The sequence below is a fragment of the Anastrepha obliqua genome, chromosome 3 (assembly GCF_027943255.1).
Source record: "Anastrepha obliqua isolate idAnaObli1 chromosome 3, idAnaObli1_1.0, whole genome shotgun sequence".
NCBI classification, from domain to species: domain Eukaryota; kingdom Metazoa; phylum Arthropoda; class Insecta; order Diptera; family Tephritidae; genus Anastrepha; species Anastrepha obliqua.
In genome coordinates this window covers 872,443-891,298 of record NC_072894.1, presented here as the reverse complement: position 1 = coordinate 891,298, position 18,856 = coordinate 872,443, and the positions used below count along the sequence as shown (strand labels likewise).

General features: G+C 37.0%; 1 protein-coding gene across 4 annotated transcripts in view; it reads right to left on the bottom strand.

The window, feature by feature from the left end:
* The window catches only part of LOC129241255 (klarsicht protein), a 194,147-nt gene extending 178,066 nt beyond the window's left edge, over positions 1-16,081 (bottom strand). For 3 of the 4 annotated variants that reach the window (XM_054877494.1, XM_054877496.1, XM_054877492.1), the window contains exon 1: positions 15,054-16,081. The gene's annotated coding sequence lies outside the window, so the exon portion shown is untranslated. The remainder of the gene's footprint in view (positions 1-15,053) is intronic. The other variant, XM_054877493.1, reaches the window with a different exon arrangement.
* Positions 16,082-18,856: the final 2,775 nt, after the last annotated feature.

Here is an 18,856-nt window from a genome sequence, read left to right as displayed (position 1 = left end):
ACCTCATAATGAATCTATCATTGCAAAACTTGCATATAATGAATTTAGCTTCCAAAAATTCGAATGCTTAAAACTCTTCTATATATAGATCTTCTATACCGAAAATGCCATACAATTTGATGAAAAGTTGTCGTCAGAACAATTTGACCCAACCTACTGTGCATACATCCATACCTACATAGTATTTGTTGTTTAACCCTTTGACAGGCGACCACTCTAAACGTCGTTGAAGAAAAAGTGTAATAATTAAGAACTCGAATGGGTGTTTTGAGAAGAGTTCAAATACGAATAATCCATTTATGGCTCTGTAAATGTGTTTATAAAAACGTGTTTGCATGTATTTTGTGTATAAGTAAATGAAGTAACATAAAACATAGCTCAAAGATTGTACACGGAAAAACGCATTTTTTTCGATTTGTTATGATAAAAAAGGCAACTTTTTAGTTTTGATCGAAAATTAAAAAAAAAAAAAAAAAAAAAAAAAAAAATATTAGAGAGCAATAAATATATGTGTAAGTAAGCATATGGGCAAAAAAAGTATGTGGGTGGTTCCACTAAACAGTATAAAATATTTAACAGAATTCCACAGTTGTCGTTGTAAAAAACTAACTCTTTTTTATTTCTGTATCATATCGCTATTAAAAGTCAGTTTAAAGTTCAAATTGGTCTAGCCAGAATGAGCTGCACACAAGAGGGTTAAGCTTCATACCGAAAGCATTCAATTGTTCACTTAGCCCCGCATTGCCGCACATCTCGTTTATTGTTTTGGTTTTATATACTCAACTACTTGTATTTACGTCCCTTCACTCTTTATAAAAACAATACCGAATAAGGCGGCAAGGTTCCGCTTTCAGCTCGAATTCACCAATACGACGAGACTAATGCACCGCAATTGGGCGCACGCATGCGTTTTATGCATGATCCATGCAACAGTTTGTTATTGTTTACCGAATGTAACTATCGAATTTCGACTTGGTGTTATGGTTCTGGACGACCACAACGACTCTTAGGAGTAATTAAAAACGTCTATCCTATTGATGCTCCAATACATCACATAAAGAGCAATGATTGCATTCAGATAATGACAGCCGAGTGGTAAGTGGTGAAGTGGAAGTCTCTTTGTATGTACTTCTAGTCTACAATCAAGTAGATTAACATACAGTATAAATCACCAAATTATTGAAACGACGTCGATGGATTTCATTTGCTACCCAAATTTACTGATTTCCAATGCAAACACGAGAATACTTCTAATATACGGCAGAGAGCATTTAATAATAATAAAGATGAAATAAGAATTAGTATTTTTTTTTATTTTTGTATACACAGTAACCCGGACTCCAAAGACAAATGGTGTCAACTTTTGTCCCAAAATGAAAAACATATAAATATCCATAAGCTCACGCTAATGATAATTGGTAAAAATGTTATGTTCTGATGTTACTAAAATGTATAAAACTAAAAAATTTTGACAAGGTGGTATTATCGACTTCGAAAGGGAAGCAGCAGTTGTATGCGCCAAAAATAACAAAGAGGTATTTAACAAAATAAAAACATTATGCAAATGCGTCTACCACAAACCCCCGTTTTGTTCACGGTGTGCGGAATAGATAATACAGTGATGGACAAAAGTCTACATACTTTGACATAAAATAACAAAGTTATGGGCAAAAAACATGTACAGAGCTTCTAGGAATATTCTCACATAGGGGCGGTTTGGGTTAAGCCCCCGAGCCCGAGATGTGTCGGACGATTTCATTCCCTTGGTTGGCGGGTTTCCAGATTTCAATGGTGGGATCACTTTCCTATTTCCCACTTTTCAGCAATGATAGGAGTGGCCTTACACAGATTGAAGACTCTAGTGATATAAGCTACTCGCGGTGGACCCATATTTTTCAATCACTTTGGCAGCTTTTGTATTTCTGCCGGCCACCTGAGCCTCATCGCTGGTAAAAGCAAGTGGTGCACTTTTGTTTGGCAGGTTGTGCAACCATCTGATAGCACGACACTTGGATCTGTTGACTGCAAGATGCGGTGTAAACTGTCGCCTAAAAAGCTCGCGCTCGGGTCCGACGAAATACAATTTCCAATCACACAAGAGGTGAGGTTACAGGTCTTCAGGTGTTCATCTAATTTCGTCCGCTTGTGCTAATTCACCAGTTGCCGCATCTCCAAATGGAGATCCTTCATTCGGCTTTGCGTAGGTGGTCCTGGTTGTTTGCTAAAACGACTGCTTCCACCGGGAAATCGAAGCGAGTTTTCCATAACTGAAGCGAGTTGCGGCAACAGTGATAAACTTGCGAAACCACGACAGTCGGTTCTACGTTGCCGAAACGACCCAGATTTACTGGTTGCATTAAATCCAACTTCAATTCAGGTGGAACCTTTTTCGGCTAAAATAGACCTCGAGTACAGGGTTAAACTCGATGCCAGCTCTGAAAGCAAGTGTTTGGAGCAACCTTACTGCATAGTGTCTCTAGTGGCGAAAGAAGATGGATGGGGTTCAGCATACCGAGAAGGGTCACATACTGCGGCAGGAAAAGCGGCTGCCATAGATTCCAGTCTTCTGCTTTACTAGTCCATAAATATGGGTGCAAGAGGCAAATCTATTTCACTGCTCTACACTGGATTCGATACATGGATATACACCCATGCATAAATATGAATTCAGTTTCCGCACACTTATTCATAGTCCCACGCACTATTTACAAGTGCCCTGGCATCGCATATGTGCATTCAGCTGGTATGAGTTGCTTTTTCAACAGCTTCAAACAAAATTAGGACAGTCTAAAATGCGCGTCAGTATAGCAACGTATGAGCCGCGACAACTGTAGGTTGCATGTTGCATAATGGCAAATATTATCAGCCAACCTGGCCCGATGCGTGCATTCAACTCTTAGGTGAGACCTAAATTGGGTTAAGCGATTCAATTCAGACACGCTATAGAAATGGATATGTACGTACATATGCATATATAAAAATTAGCAGGTATGTAACTGAAATGATTGATAAAACTGAGAAAAGATTCTACTAATTAACATATACACATACATATATATATATACAACTGGCGCTTACTACCTTTTTGCGTGTTTGACCGAGCTCCTCCTCCTATACGTGGTGTGCGTCTTGATGTTGCTCCACAAATGGAGGGACTTACAGTTTCAAGCCGACTCAGAACGGCAGATATTTTTATGAGGAGCTTTTTCATGGCAGAAATACACTCGGAGGCTTGCCATTGCCTGCCGAGGGGCGCTCGCTATTAGAAAAATGTTTTTCTTAATTTTGGTGGTTCACCGAGATTCGAACCTAAGTTCTCTCTGTGAATTCCGAACGGTAGTCACGCACCAACCCATTCAGCTACGGCTTCAAAACTATATATGGATGTGGTATACTTACATACCCACAAGATGAAGTACATACATTTGCATATCCTAAGTAATAGTGATTTCAAATATATAATCCGAAAAGTTAAAGCTCAGTATAAGCAAATGATATTACGATTTTCGGGCAATTGGGGTGTTTTGCTACATTAGCGAAAACGAGCCTTATCAAAATTATACCTAAAAGGCTTTTAGTGGCATTGATTTGGCTTGAGTGGGAATTAGGACACACCCAACGCAAACCCCAATCACGTATGCCTAGTCGAATGTTTTTGGTGTAATTGCTTGTTACGCCGATGTCGAAGATATTTTATTGGAAACGACAGTCAAACAGGTTCGGCGAGCAACCATCGACACTCACACTTCAAGATGATTGGACTTTAGTTCGCGCATCTGCACGAAGACGCCTCACCACGGTGGCGCATCCAAGTCAAATTTGTGTGCCGCAAAATCAGGTGCAATTTCTGTCACTGCCGCAACAAGTTTCTTTTTTATTTTATGCTGTTTGTAAAAACACAGATTTTGACGATGAAAATCGCGGCAAGTAATTGCGTAAGTGGGTCACAGCCGAATATTAAGGTCGATACCAAGCAGCCGCGGCCGAAGGGGAGTGAATGAAGAAAATAGTTAAAATGTTTACTTAAGTTTTGCATTACACATATTTATGTATGTTTCGATACCGATGCCAAAATATTATATACGAATTTTAATAAATTAAGTCAAGTAAAAAGTTAGTACATACAATGAAATTAATTAAGTCAGAATTATCCGACTTATGTCAAATATACACCCATTAAGGCATTTTCAAAATTACGTGATGACATCCTCGTCCCGATTCATAAAAACAACTTGCTTACGTTTATTTATTTGTATAATTCGGGGTGCACCCATAGACCTGACTTGTGAAAATAGTCCTAAACTTTTTCTAGCTAATCTTCAGTTCACTTGGCGTTCGAACCCCACGATTCCCATCATTTGATCGAATTATGTTCGACCTAATCTTTCGAACGCTGTAATACAAAACCTGATCCACCAAACTGAAACTGGCAAAGAACTTTTTGGAAGCATGATGATCTTTAAATCACAGCAGGGTGTAATCTTTTGCAAAGTATACTCGTGCATCGTGAAATTTGGCTTACTAAAAACATATAGCGGAAAAGTGTCGGACCTTTTTACTTCACCTAATATATGGAAAATAAAAGTGTGAATATATTAGATTTACCGAAACTCCCAAATTAGATTTAACAAAAATATATGCAGGTATTTTGAACACAAATTTTTAGTATTAACATCTGATTCCTAAAAAATTACAGCCCTATTGAATTACAAATTACTAAAATTACTCCATAATTTAATACAGGGCGGTCAAAATACTAGGTGTATTTGAACTCTTAGCCCTTTTGACTCTAACAGCACTTGGCAATTGTAGTTTTGGGTTGTCCTGAAAGATCGTTTCAGAATCCGACCAACTAAAAAATCTTCTCAGAGTTTCAAAACAAAAAAATGTCTACATGAAAATTGGCTGCGCACACTTACAATTCAAGTTTTAAAATTAGATGTTTCAAAATACCAGGAATCACGGCGCAATTGAACGAAGCAAAGGTAAAACGGGACAACAATTTGGCTACTATATTCACATTTATATCAGTAAATTCGATTAAACGCTTAAGCGCAGAAAAATGTGCGCACGTATGTACTGCTACTTTCGATCGAGATCACCATCAGCGTCAAGGCGCAACGAATGGGAGGCCGCCAGGCGGGTCTATCGCATTATTCATTAAACCACTTATTCGTTCGCCTATTTAATTCAATAAGAAAACTATTTGCATCAATATGAAGACATTAAACTAATATACAAACAACGAATCATGGTTGCTAAAAACTAGTCAAATGCGAAAGGAGAACGCCACTTGCTGTGGAGCAAAGCTTACCTGTGCTTGAGTTGGTTGGTTTTCGCTGTTTGGTGCAGACTATTTCGGCAAATTAGTAGTAGGTACACAGCAGCGGTTTGCCAAACGGCCCGCACTGACGGCCCCATCTGGCGAGCGAACGTCAGTGTGACAGAGCCAATCCCATAAAAGATCTTCGTAGATTGCTCTAGCAATACATGCAACAAATATGCGACGAGCGAGTACATATGTTCATACATACCTGCATAGCCATGGGCGCAGGGAGGATCTTGTGCAGTGTGCAAAAATCAAAACTCGGTCGTTCAGTGTCTTATCACAGAGCTGCAATTTAACCGATATAGTTTTAGCTGACGCGTTTTCCCGCTTTGCAATAGACATCACAGCCCAAATGCTTCACGTATTGCAGCAAAAGCAGAATAGCCGTAAATGTTGCTGTCGGAATGAAGCTTAAAATCATGCCTTCACCAGGTGGAAGGAAGGGAGCAAATGGTAATCATAGTCACAAATTTATTTATAAAGTCTGGCATTATTTGGTTACAGTTCGGCAACTTGCACTTTTGCTCTCGAATGCAAGGTGACCAAACAAGCTGGCATGCACAAGCGCGCCAGGCAAAGTCAACTCTGAATTCGCGCCACACCACATAGTTGCACATGTGACACATACGTGCATACGCGCATATATTTATACGTAGTGGAGTTCGTCTCGTATTACTGCCGTAGATGGGCAGAAGATAGGCGAATTTTTCCTTCCCATTTGAGAAAGCCTAAATACTCAAATACTCAAATAAAAGGGAAAGTCAACAAGCCACGGACAGCGAGACCATTCAACAAGCTAAAAAATACCAAAAGCTCGCATATCCTAAGGGATTTTTCTGTGCAATTTATTGATTACAATTTATAATGTCTCACTAACGCAAGCGAGCCAAAATGGTGTTTGCTCAACATTTCTTGGTTTACGTTTAGGAATGTTGGCTTTACTGAAAACATTACAAGTTACGGGATATTATCTATTCGAAATCTAATTTCACGATCCCGAGATTTTTTGATCCTCGTTATTACAATCGCAGCAACTCGGAATTTAGATATTCATAAACATTTTTATTTAAAGTGAAAACTATGTCATCGGTAGCAAAACGATGACAATAGTTAAATTCATACGCATCTAATATTATATTTTAGCGTCCACATATCTGATGAAGTAACTGAAGACATATCGAAAAATTCTTGATGCAAAAAAACTTGGAAGTAAAAAAATGAATTTTATGGCCGAAAAAAGTTGGTATAATTTTTAAACTCGAACAATTTAAGCCGAATAAACAGAAATCAATAGGATTGAATGCAAATTAATTTACGGTAAAATGAAAAATCAAGTAAGTCAGTGTAACTTTTTACAACAAAGGTATGCATATGCCTTTTTTAAGACTAAACAAAAACATTCAAACACGCCCATATTTGCTGATAAGTTATGGTCAAAGTCGCTTTTTTTACTATAAAAGAGGATTCCTCCGTCTCCATTTCATATGATTCGTAAGAAATCGCAAAAGGCCGGATCTCGTGATCTCAGAAGTGACATCCAAACTACGTATATATTATTTTATTATCATTGAACATAGTATTGTTATATATTGTTTTAATACAAAATTAATCTACGTGAAAAGGCGCATTCCACTAGGCTTTTGAAAGTAAATTTTCTACCACACTGCATTCAAACTGCAGAAGAAAACATAAAAAAGCCAAACAAAGCCAACCAGACTCAAACCCAGTTAACGCGACGCCTTCAACTCCTGCCAAGCATTTGAGCAATTTAAATGTCATTTACGCACAGTAAACGCTAAAACTACGAACCAGTTGTAAAAAACGAAAGTGATGAATTGATGGGCACAACGTTGCCATTTCTCCTAAAACTTCTCGCGCAATTTCAGACATACAACTACATAGTTACTATCCTTCGCCAAATTGACGATTTCTTGGAATGGACAAAGGCTATACTTGAAAAGATCACATCGTATCGATGTAAAATGAAATAGAGATCGGTGGCTATGCATGAATGTATGCACGTATTTTCGTAGGTATGTGCATATGTGTAAGTATATCTTTACAAATAATTGCTTTACATCAGGTTTTGCAGCAGCAGCTTACTTTAGTTCAGTGCAACCTCATTCGTTGTTCGTTGAGATCCTCCCACTCCATGTGCTTCGCCATCGTAAACTGCTGTAATATTAAGCAAGACAAATTTTGCGCTTCCAGAAATTAGTAATAGTTAGGAAAACTTTTGAAAGCAAATAAGAAGTAAACGATATTGTGTTGTTGTCTGGGGTCCGCCCGTACGTAAATGTTGTTAGACTCGTATATACATACATATGTAGAGATGAACGCGCACAACACGTTTATGAATACGCTCGAAGTAGCTGATTTTATGGTATGATAATGACCTTGTCCACCAGCTGCCACAAAAGTGATTTCCGATTACTAAATCCGAATAAACCACCGAATCGATCAGTGCCAAGATAAGCACAGAAAATATAAATACTCCACAATCATACATAACTGTATACAATGAAACATAAAATGATTTTGAATGGCAATAGTTAACGGTTTTAACAAAGAAAAAATATAATCAATTTTTGGCGAGGGCGTAGACCTATCAGTGTGAGCCCGGAACAGTAGCTTTATGTTATGAAAATTATAAAAACCGAAAGAAGAAATCTGTTGAAAGCCGAGGCAAAAAATAACTTCTGTTTGCTAAGGATTTGTGTGCAGGCAGGACTTGTGTGTGTATGTAGGTATATTCCACCCAAACCCTATAGGTATGTACAATATGCTATATAGAGTATTTTACCTTACTTTAGTAATAAATTTTGATTTGTTATTTCTCGCACCAACCCATTCGGCCACGGCGACCGCTGGCCAAAATAATAGAAACACGATATTTAGGCCAGAAAAACAATCAAAAATCAACGAGAATTTTCAAACTGGAACCAGTACTTGAACTTGAATGCCAAAAATAATGTGCTATACAGGACATTCTCAATTCTTGACGTGATTGTGAGTGTGCTCATATTTATAGGTGCCGGAAGGCTCATGTTGCAAGGTAGGGGCTCTGCATTACGAAAATATGTGATGAGACATAAAGACGGCTCATGGCACTTTAACCAGGAAAATGGGCCCAAGATGCAAATTACATATGGACCCATTCATTTGCATTCACATATGGAAGTAGTAAATACGTATGAGTGCATACATACCCATACGCATATACGCAAACACGCACGACAACGCCGAAGCAAAGTACTTGAAGGAAACGAGAACAGCATAATCACAGCCATTAATATACCGAAGTGGAATGCGGCATGACAACACATGTGGCATGCGCAGCTGCAACAACAACAGCAATAATAGCAATTATATGACTACAAAACTATTGCTGGCACAGCAGCCACAAATGAAAATAACAAACCAGCCGTGGCATGCAAACTACTAAAATATCCCAATTTAGAGCCGGCCGAAGCAATCGACTGAGTAACGCAGGAAAAACTCTTGCGAATGGTTTACAACCAAACTTAAATTTCCATAAGAGTATAACGGGTGATGACAAACGCAATTACACTTTTTTAAAAAGTATTTATTTTATTTCTTCACAGAATGTCTACAATAAAATTATTTGTTAATCATAGAGCATTAAGGAAAATTATTGTACAGTTGAAGGAGGTCCTTGATCAGTCGTACGCCAGGACCTTGTGAGAATTTATTCGAATAACCTCTGGACGACATTTTTGGGCTTTTCACATTTTTTAGGTCTCCAGTTGGAGCTTAAATTTTCAAAGAAATCCTTTCATGAACAGCATTGGGGTAAGTTTTCAGAATTTTCCGCTTTCCATACAGAATTAAAAAATTAAGATGGAAGACATTATTGTCATCAGAATTACTTTTTAAGGAAAGGACACGTCTTCGGATTCCGGTGACTTTTTTCGGCAATTTATTTTGCAATTTTTTCAACGAAAGCGAAAATACGAAGTAAATTAAATATTCACCATTGAGCTCTATTGATTCAATGTTTTAGCTTTTAAATTAAAGGAGTTTAACAAAAGGCTAATTTTTTGTCATCACCCGTTACGTAAATTTCCATATATATCGAAACGCTCATTTGTACATGTTTGCAAGTTTTACGGCAGGACACGTCACAGCAGAAATCGACGATCCATTTTAGACACATACAAACAGTCCGGTTCTCTAGATTAGAGGCAAGAATGGAATAAATGGTTCATTCACCATATTTGATCTCGTAGCACAAGGGTTTCTGATACAATAATTCAAGTGAAGACTGTAGTTTGCTCGAAAATTAACATGCATAAAAATATTACTTCATCTGACGGTATTCAGCAGCAGTAAAACTGCAGTAGTTGTAATATGGTGCTTGATTTATTGGTTCAATTGAATAGAGGCGCTCAGTTAGCCTACATTTTTTGCGCAATAAAACTCTGAAAAGGGATCGTGTTTTAAAGCATTCTTTGTGTTTGGTCGAAAACTTCTTAGTTCTAATAAAATGGGAAAGCAGGGGAGAGAAGATTTAATTTAAAGTTTTTCTTACATATATGGCCATGCCCTAAAATTTTAATGACTACTAGATGTCTTTTTTCAAACTCTAAATTTGAATTTTCTAATAGGATTGCTTTTGCCTATAAAAAGCCTGTGCGCTTTTAGAAAGAACACATTCCGCTTGGTAATCAGCGGTGAGCAGAGCTTAGGTGCTTGCCGATGACGGCGTTTTTATTACGGTTAAAAATACTAGAGTTATATTTTATAATAAAATTAAATTATATTTTATAATAAAATAAATACAACTTTACAAATGGCAAATGTTTCACCCAGCAAATCCCCTGTTTGAAGAGCCATTCTAAAACCACCAAATCTAAAGCATACAAAATCGCAAAAAACCGCAATTGTATAAATTTCGCAAAAAAACACCGCTTCGATTTTGCGTGGTCCCTTGGCTTGGAGTTCTGTTACAAATAACGATCCCGGTGAAGAGAAAAAGTAATATTTAATAATGAAAAGAAGTTCAATCTGGATGGGCCTGATGGACACAAATACTATTTCCATGAGTTAAGAAAGGAGATAAGGTACTTGAGTCGACATCACAGCCGTGAAGATGGTGTTATGGTATGGGGAGCAATATCGTACTATGGCATGCTCGTATTGAAAATTGTAGAGTACAAATTGACGGGAAACAGGTTTAAAGCTCTGTTAGAATTATCTTTTCCCCGAGACTCGTGAAATATTTGAGCCTATTAATTGGATAATGCACATATACACACTTCAAGTGTGTGGATTGCGCCCCAAAAGTTTTGAAACTTCAGCATTACCATCGTATTCGTCAGATCTTAACTTTACTGAAAATCTATGGAGCTGGCTTACTGTAAGGTTTATGAGAATGGGCAACAATTTGAAGACAAAAATGCTTCCGAATCATTAACACGACCTGGTCTGAAATTTCATTAGGCTATCTGGAGAATTTATACAAATCCATTCATCAACGTATTTACGAATTATTTGATTAAGCTTTAAATAATAAATTTAAAAAATCCTATATTTGTTAATAAATAAATAAATCAAACACAGTATTACAGCTGAGTACAATCACCGTATCTACAGGATGCAGAAATAATTTATCGCTTATTATGAGGTTATAGATATGGTATGCACTAAGTTTTCCAGATCAGATCCTATTTCACTTGAAACTTAATTTTAAAATGCCAATTGCATTTTGAAATTGAAGACAATTATTCTTACAATATTATAGTACGTAAAGACATGAATGAGTATAAATATTCCGAAATATTTTTTTCCTCAATTAGCTGCGCTAAAAACTATCCTCCCAAAAAAAGAACTAATCTAGAAGAGAGCTAATGCACATACATACATATGTACACATAATTAAGTACATATATTAGATATGCACATACATGGTACCGCATAGAAGAGATAAATCTTAAAAGAAAGGTGCATCTCTTAGCTTGGCTGGAAATACAGCTTCAAAGTGCTGGCGTACAATTAACTTAGGGAGCATCGCTTGTCATACAGCTGTTTCTATTTTAATCATCCCAGATACAAAGGCAAGAGACTAAGTAATGCAATTGTTTCGGAAACTTTTATAAGCGCATATGTGCATACGAACGCTTGTATGTGATACAAAAAGTTGCATGGCACAAAGAATGTTCGCATTTTATAAAACAACTTTTATTTTCTAATCTATTTATAGATATTTTCCTTGATTCTGTGTGAAAACTATACATAAATATTTTATATTGACTTATTTTTAGCGATGGACATGGAGTAATAAGTAAATATGCTCAATGTTCGACGAGTTAACCTAATCACTAAATCGAACAAATTTCTGAAACCACTTCATTTACTCCAATCTGCTGTTATTCTTTCGATTTCCCACCTACACATACTATCAATTTCTATATAATATGTATGTACATACATATGTATATTTTTTCTTTGTGTTTACTAAAAAAAACAAGGTGAAGAGGAACACCACCGGATAGCGGCAAGAGGCTATTCAGCTTACACAAATGTGGTTCGATTTTTGTTTATACATGTTTTTTTTTTTTTTTTGCCTATATTTTCAATCGGGGTCAATGATGCTGGGTTGGAAATGTGCATTTATTTTAAGTAGATGACTTCTTTTTGAAATTTCGAAAGACTTTTAGAAAATTAAAATATTGCGTAAGGGCTAACATAAACATTTGCAGCTTTTACTCATGATCAGAATAACATTTGTAATCATAGATTTTCTTTTTCGAATACACAAGTTGCATTAAGAAAATGAGCAAGAAAATTCATTTAAAATATTTTTTGCAAATTAATGAATTTGCCGGAGACAAGTATTCAATGTTGAAACAGTATTGATAAAAAAAGTAATTTATCGTCAAAGTTGTCAAAAGGTGGACTTTTACAGCGGATCACTCAATACCTTCGTACCAGATATTAAATCACGTCTATTACCATACCCCCAGGTCAAACAACATTTCGAAAATTTTTTTTGAATCAATTAATTGTTACAAATACCCAATTAATTTGTTTAAACCTTTCCCCTCAAAATTCATTTTTTATCTTTTCATTAATTGTTACCAAGTTGTATGTTGCCGATTGGCGTTTGTGTATTAAATAAATAAATAAATAAATAAAAGACGCCAGACACTGGCAAAATCCTTTGGTCTTCAACCTATTGTTTTACGATTCAGGTTTGTGGAATGGCCTTTTATTTGGACAATAGGCCTAACACCATATTTGCTGAAACAACTTCATACCATATCACTACCCTCACCGAACTTCACCTTCTATTTTGGATTCAACTCTTTGTAGGGGTGCGTAGCATTGTTGTTTTAACAGAAATAGAAGCCACGTCAGTGTAGGGTATATCACCGGCCATCTACGTCTAGCTCAGAGGGAGAGGGGTGTTAGATGAGTAGGTTTTAAAGGGCATGTGAAAAGGTGGTTAGTGTCGTGCGGGGTACCTTCACATGCCGGACATATGTTTAGTGTATCGGGGTCAATTCTAGATAAGTAGGAGTTTAACCTGCTTCAGTATCCAGAATGTAATTGTGCCATTGTTACGCGTGTCTCACAGGTAAGCTCATCTGCTATAGTTGGTGGTTGGACTCCGATTACGGCATTCACAGGACGGGACCTTAAGAGGCGCGTAGCATAGTAAAAGCCAGTTATATAAAGAAAAAATAATACCTATAAAAGAAAAGTGTTGGATCGGATGGTCATCGTACGATATGACGAGATTCAAATAAAGAGCTGTGAATCAAAAAGCTTAAGTGCACTGTTAAGCACGGTGGAGGTTCTGTCATGGTTCGGGATAGTATGACAGCATGGGGAGCTGATTAGTTTTCATAGATGGCACGATGGATAAGCATTTATATCCATCATTTCTGAAGCAAAATTTACACTACAGAAAAAAAATTAGTATGTCAAGAAACAATTTTTTTTTTTTTTTTTCAACATTAAAACGTTCCCAAACACATAGCTTATGATGTTAAAATGTGGAACTTTCTTAACACGAAGCATTTGCAAACACTTGCCCAAAATCCTGACATAAGGCCTATAGAAAATATATGGGCCTATATAGAGGTCGTTTCTGCGACCATTCTCAGGAGACTCCAATGCACCGCCAAATTTCGTCGAAAGTTGGTGGAATCTATGCCCAAACACGTAGTGGTCATTTAAAGAAATAACGGTTATCGTATGAAATATTAAATAGTCGTACATTTAATAATCCGAAAACAAAACAGTTTTGAAAGCACGGGATTCTGTTTTTTTACGTATTGTTAAATTTAAAGAAAAATAACGAGCATGGATTAGTTAATTGCCCAATGATTTCAAGTTATTGTGCCCAAATTGATGGCCCGATCTGATTAAAGCCGAATTTCTCCACACAAATTTATTATTAAACAATAGACAGTGTCATTATTTGTTTGTTTATCTGTTGTGGAATTTTTTATAAAAATTTATATATCAAATATCGCACCATTTTTATCCAAATTATTTTTTGTTGTTATATAAAACAATATTTTAAAATAAATATTGAAAAATATTCCCTGACAAATCAAATATGTATATATGTAGGTATGAGAAGTTTTAATGGTTTTTGTTCGTTATGTTTTTTTACCTCAATAACTTCACATTTTCTTTGCCAAAATGATGTGTTGCAAACGATCCAGGTGTCTGTAGAGGGGGTTCATGGGGGACTTTTCTTAAAGTTTGGACTGTCCTTTTTCCAATGGTTGGGGTTTTAAATGCCATGTCGCTCCCCAATGCCCAACACAACGAAATCTGTGGGCATTTAACTAATCATTTTCTAAGAAAAACAATTATTTGAGGGTTTGCTGAATTATTGTGTGTTACGTAGTATTAATCTAAAAATCCTTATTTAATAATGCGTTCACATATAAGTAGATGGTCTACTTTTTCGCACTTAACTCAAAATCCATAATTAAAAAACGCGATTTCCCATACAAAATTTCTCTCCCAAAATCTGAGATAATAAAATAGTCCTAGATAAAAACGATACTTTTTGACATACAACCCTGTGCTTTCTGTGTTATCGATAATTATTATTACGAATGTAAGGAGAAACATCAAAATAAAAACTAAATGAAATAGATGCCGGCAAAGATAACAGGTTATTAATTATGGATTCATTTTACAGAAAAAAGGGGGTGTCCATAAACGTTTTGTCCTCTTCTTTCTTATTATAAAATATAGAATTTCCCATACGTATTGCTGCCATAATTTTTTGCAACCTCAATAAACGTCGCATACGGATTTCCTCCAACTGTTTATTATTTGTGCAATTAAATTAGCTATTCCTTCTCTTTGTATTTCTTCATATCGTTAGTAATAATTAAAGAAACCCAAAACACCGAAATATTCCACCAAAATGATTTCTATGAAGAAAAACCTGTCAAAGCAGTATTGGCAGCTGATCGTCAATTTTGGAGGTAATCTGCCATATGTTAACGGGTAGATTAATTTGGTGGATTTATAGGTGATTAGTGCATATGTAAACGTATTGTAAGCCACTTTATATGGAACAAAAAGAAAATGCGAACTGGTCATCGTTCTTAATGCATCACAAGAAACCCAGTTCCATTCGAATGATTTTCTCTGCAGGGTATTTAAATGGATATATTCATGCACGTTTTTTTTTTTTAATTCACATTTTTTATTTATACTTTGATCTTACCTTCTATCAACTCTATTGATACTTCATTCTCATCCACTTTACTTGTTCCTATTCGCCTGAGTAGTCGTTTTTTTATTCATGTTGTTGCAGTTGTTTCTTCTTTATTACTCACAGTGGTTGACTTCGACACATGTTCATTATTTTCTTCTTCAGTCTTTTCGCTGTTGTTTGCTCGTTGTTATTTGTGGGTGCAGAGTATTCAAACCTAGGCCCAGCCGTTGAATGGAGTACTGATTTCACAAAAATATACTCTTATGCGAGCCCAAACATAACTAGTAAATGTTTACTTTATAGAATGACACCTGTTTCTTAAATTTACAGAATTGTATATACTAAGAGAGTTCATGATAGCATTTAGCATTAGCCAAACACACACATGGACAAGTTTATTATTATTACAGATGGATGGATGCGTTCCATAAATGTGTTACTTCATTGTTTGGACTTTGAGCGGATCACATTTGACGTTGCTTTTTCATGAACAATCCGGACTATATTTCATATCGTATCACAAACACTTATTCATTTTATATTTTTTAACAGCAATAACACAGCCACTACCGCTCTTAATGGAACTCGATTTTCTTATCGCATTTGGTGTACATCATTTGCACGAACACTACAATTGGCTTCCCTTTTGGCTCTTTTACACTTTAATAATGCGTCGTTCTGTTTGCGTTTGCTTTTGCTTTTTGCCACCTTTTCAGCGCACTTCTTTCTTAAACTCCACTCACACAAACAACGAACTCTTCCATTTTCTACTTGCGAATGCAATTTGGCTTCGGTGAATTTTGCACCCTAAACTATTTACTACCGTGACCGAATGAACTTATTTACCACTTTTCTAGTTATTTCATTGAATATACCAAAATGGCAGCACGTAAGTTAACAAGCATGGAATAATTTTGGGCCTCACACATATTATCTCCGTTGCTATCGAATTTTAATTCAACAAAACCATGCCGCTCTTAACAAACAATATGCATATTAACACACAGTTTCCCATTCAACCGAAAACGAAACACTGACATTTTTTTAAACGACGAATATGCAATTAACCGAAAAACGCCGCTATACAGTTTTAAGTGAGGCAACTCTGGCTCACAAGGGTTGCCTAGCGACTTACCCATTGTACAGATTTGAACGAAGCAAGAACTCTATAATACCGTGAGGACGATGTAGAGAATACAGAAGGTGGTGTCTTCGAAAATTGGCAATACTGACAAGTGACGTTGATCTCTTAGAAGGAAAGGGCTTTGGATTAATTGCTAGGAAAAAAGTTTTTTTTCTAGCGGAACAGAAGCAAGTTGGAACTGTGAAAACAATCGTGCATTTTCTCATTTTTTATAAACTCTCCTTTCAATTTAACTTTTCCACAAAATATCGCCAAAAATTATAAAAAACACAATGCACACTTTAGCAATAAGATTTGAATGTAAATAATATCTACATTACGTTAATTCATTTTATGCTGGGATCCTAATCTACGGGGTGAAAAACAACCCAATCAGCTGTTATCACCTTTATAGATTAGCCTTGATAACAACGAATCATAAACGAATTGGCTATTCATTTTAACACCATTTGCCAAACTTACTGTCGTCGAAAAATAATGGACTAGGACGAAGACCATGAGAGAATTTTGAAAGGGTTAGTAAACAGGTGTGAGTATTTTGGCATTGTTTTTGCAACACTGTGGCGTGTAAACTCTAAAGCACGGTATACACAAGGAAAATTGCTTCAAACCTAAATTGCAAACATGGTTGATAGCTGCTAAGGCGAATTCAATATCTATGATGGCGCCATTAAAACACAGTTACTTTATTTTTCGCGGTTTGACAAGTCTGACATCAGCTCAATTCGCAATACAAATCAAACGAACAAAACAAACAAAAGTAGGGCAAATTACATGTTTGTGAAAATTCTGTGAATGGCTTGGTAATATAGTGGTTCCATGTGTAGAAGTGCACGCAAGTGGGGAAAGTTACTGATCGCCATTCACTTGGGAGTATATTTGCGAATTCCGGCGAGCCCGAAAAAATAGTTGGTACGACGAGGAATGTCATGCTGCCGCAGAATGAAAGGATGTCACCTATAGAGCCACGCTGCGATCGGGCGCAACGCGAGCCATCTGGGATCGCTACAGAGAGTTAAAAAAGGAAGAGAGACGTATTATCCGAAAGAATAAACGAGAGGCCGAAATACGTGAGTGCGAGGAGCTTGAGATGCTGGCCAATAGGAACAACGCCCGAAAATTCTACCAGAAAGTTCGGCGGCTTACAGAAGGTTTTAAGACCGGGGCGTTTTCCTGTAAGATCAAAGACGGCGATCTAATGACTGACGTACAGAGCAATCTTAAATTATGGAGGGAACACTTCTCGAACCTGTTAAACAGTGACAGCTGCGCATGTCACAGAGAATGTGAAGAACCTGGTACCCCAATCGTTCACGACGGAATTGTCGTTCCGCTACCCGATCATGACGAGGTGAAAGTAGCGATAACGCGGCTAAAGAACAACAAAGCCGCGGGCGCCGACGGACTGCCGGCTGAGCTATTCAAACATGGCGGCGAGGAGCTGGTAAGGTGCAAAATATGGTCAGATGAAAGCATGCCTACCGATTGGAATTTAAGTGTGCTCTGCTCAATTACCTGTGCCAATTACCGCGGGATTAGTCTTCTACATATCGCCTATTAGGCTCTAACGAGCGTATTGCGTGAAAGGCTGAAGCCCACCGTCAACCTCGGTCAGTGCGGCTTTAGACCTGGAAAGTCTACCATCGACCAAATATCCACAATACGCCAAATCTTGGAAAAGGCCCATGAAAGGATAATCGGCACACACCATCTTTTCGTTGACTTCAAAGCTGCATTTGACAGTACGGAAAGGAGTTACTTGTATACCACGATGTCTGAATTTGGTATCCCCACAAAACTAATACGGCTATGCAAGATGACGTTGCTCAACACCAGCAGCGCCGTTAGAATTGGGAAGGACCTCTCCGAGCCGTTTGATACCAAACGAGGTTTCAGACAAGGTGACTCGCTGTCGTGTGACTTCTTTAATCTGATGTTGAAGAGGATCGTACGAGCCGCGGAACTTAATAGCTCAGGCATAATGTTTTATAAGAGCGTACAATTGTTGGCATATGCCGATGATATTGACATCATCGGCCTTAACAACCGCGCTGTTAGTTCTGCCTTCTCCAAACTGGGTAAAGGGGCAAAGCGAATGGGTCTGATGGTGAACGAGGACAAAACGAAATACCTCCTGTCTTCAAACAAACAGTCGGCGCACTCGCGTATCGGAACCCACGTCACTGTTGACAGTTATAATTTTGAGGTTGTAAAAGACTTCGTTTATTTAGGAACCAGCATTAACACCGATAACAATGTCAGCCTTGAAATCCAACGCAGCATCTCTCAACAAGTGCTACTTTGGACTGTCTACGCAATTGAGCAGTAAAGTCCTCTCTCGACGAACAAAACTAACACTCTACAAGGGTCTCATCATGCCCGTTCTAACGTACGGCGCAGAAGCTTGGACGATGACAGCATCCGACGAAGCGCCGCACACTGGGGATTTTTGTACAGAGATGCGGAAAAAAGTATACATCCCAAAAAATATTTACATTTTTACTACTAACGAAGTTGTATATATTTGTGTATGAAAAGAACATGTTTAAAAACTATTTTTTAAAAAAATTTAAAAAAACAATGTTTTCAAACAATGTTTTTTAAAATTCATAAATTTTAATTTTTTTATTTACGCACAGGATACATGTAAGTTCATAATTCTGAATTA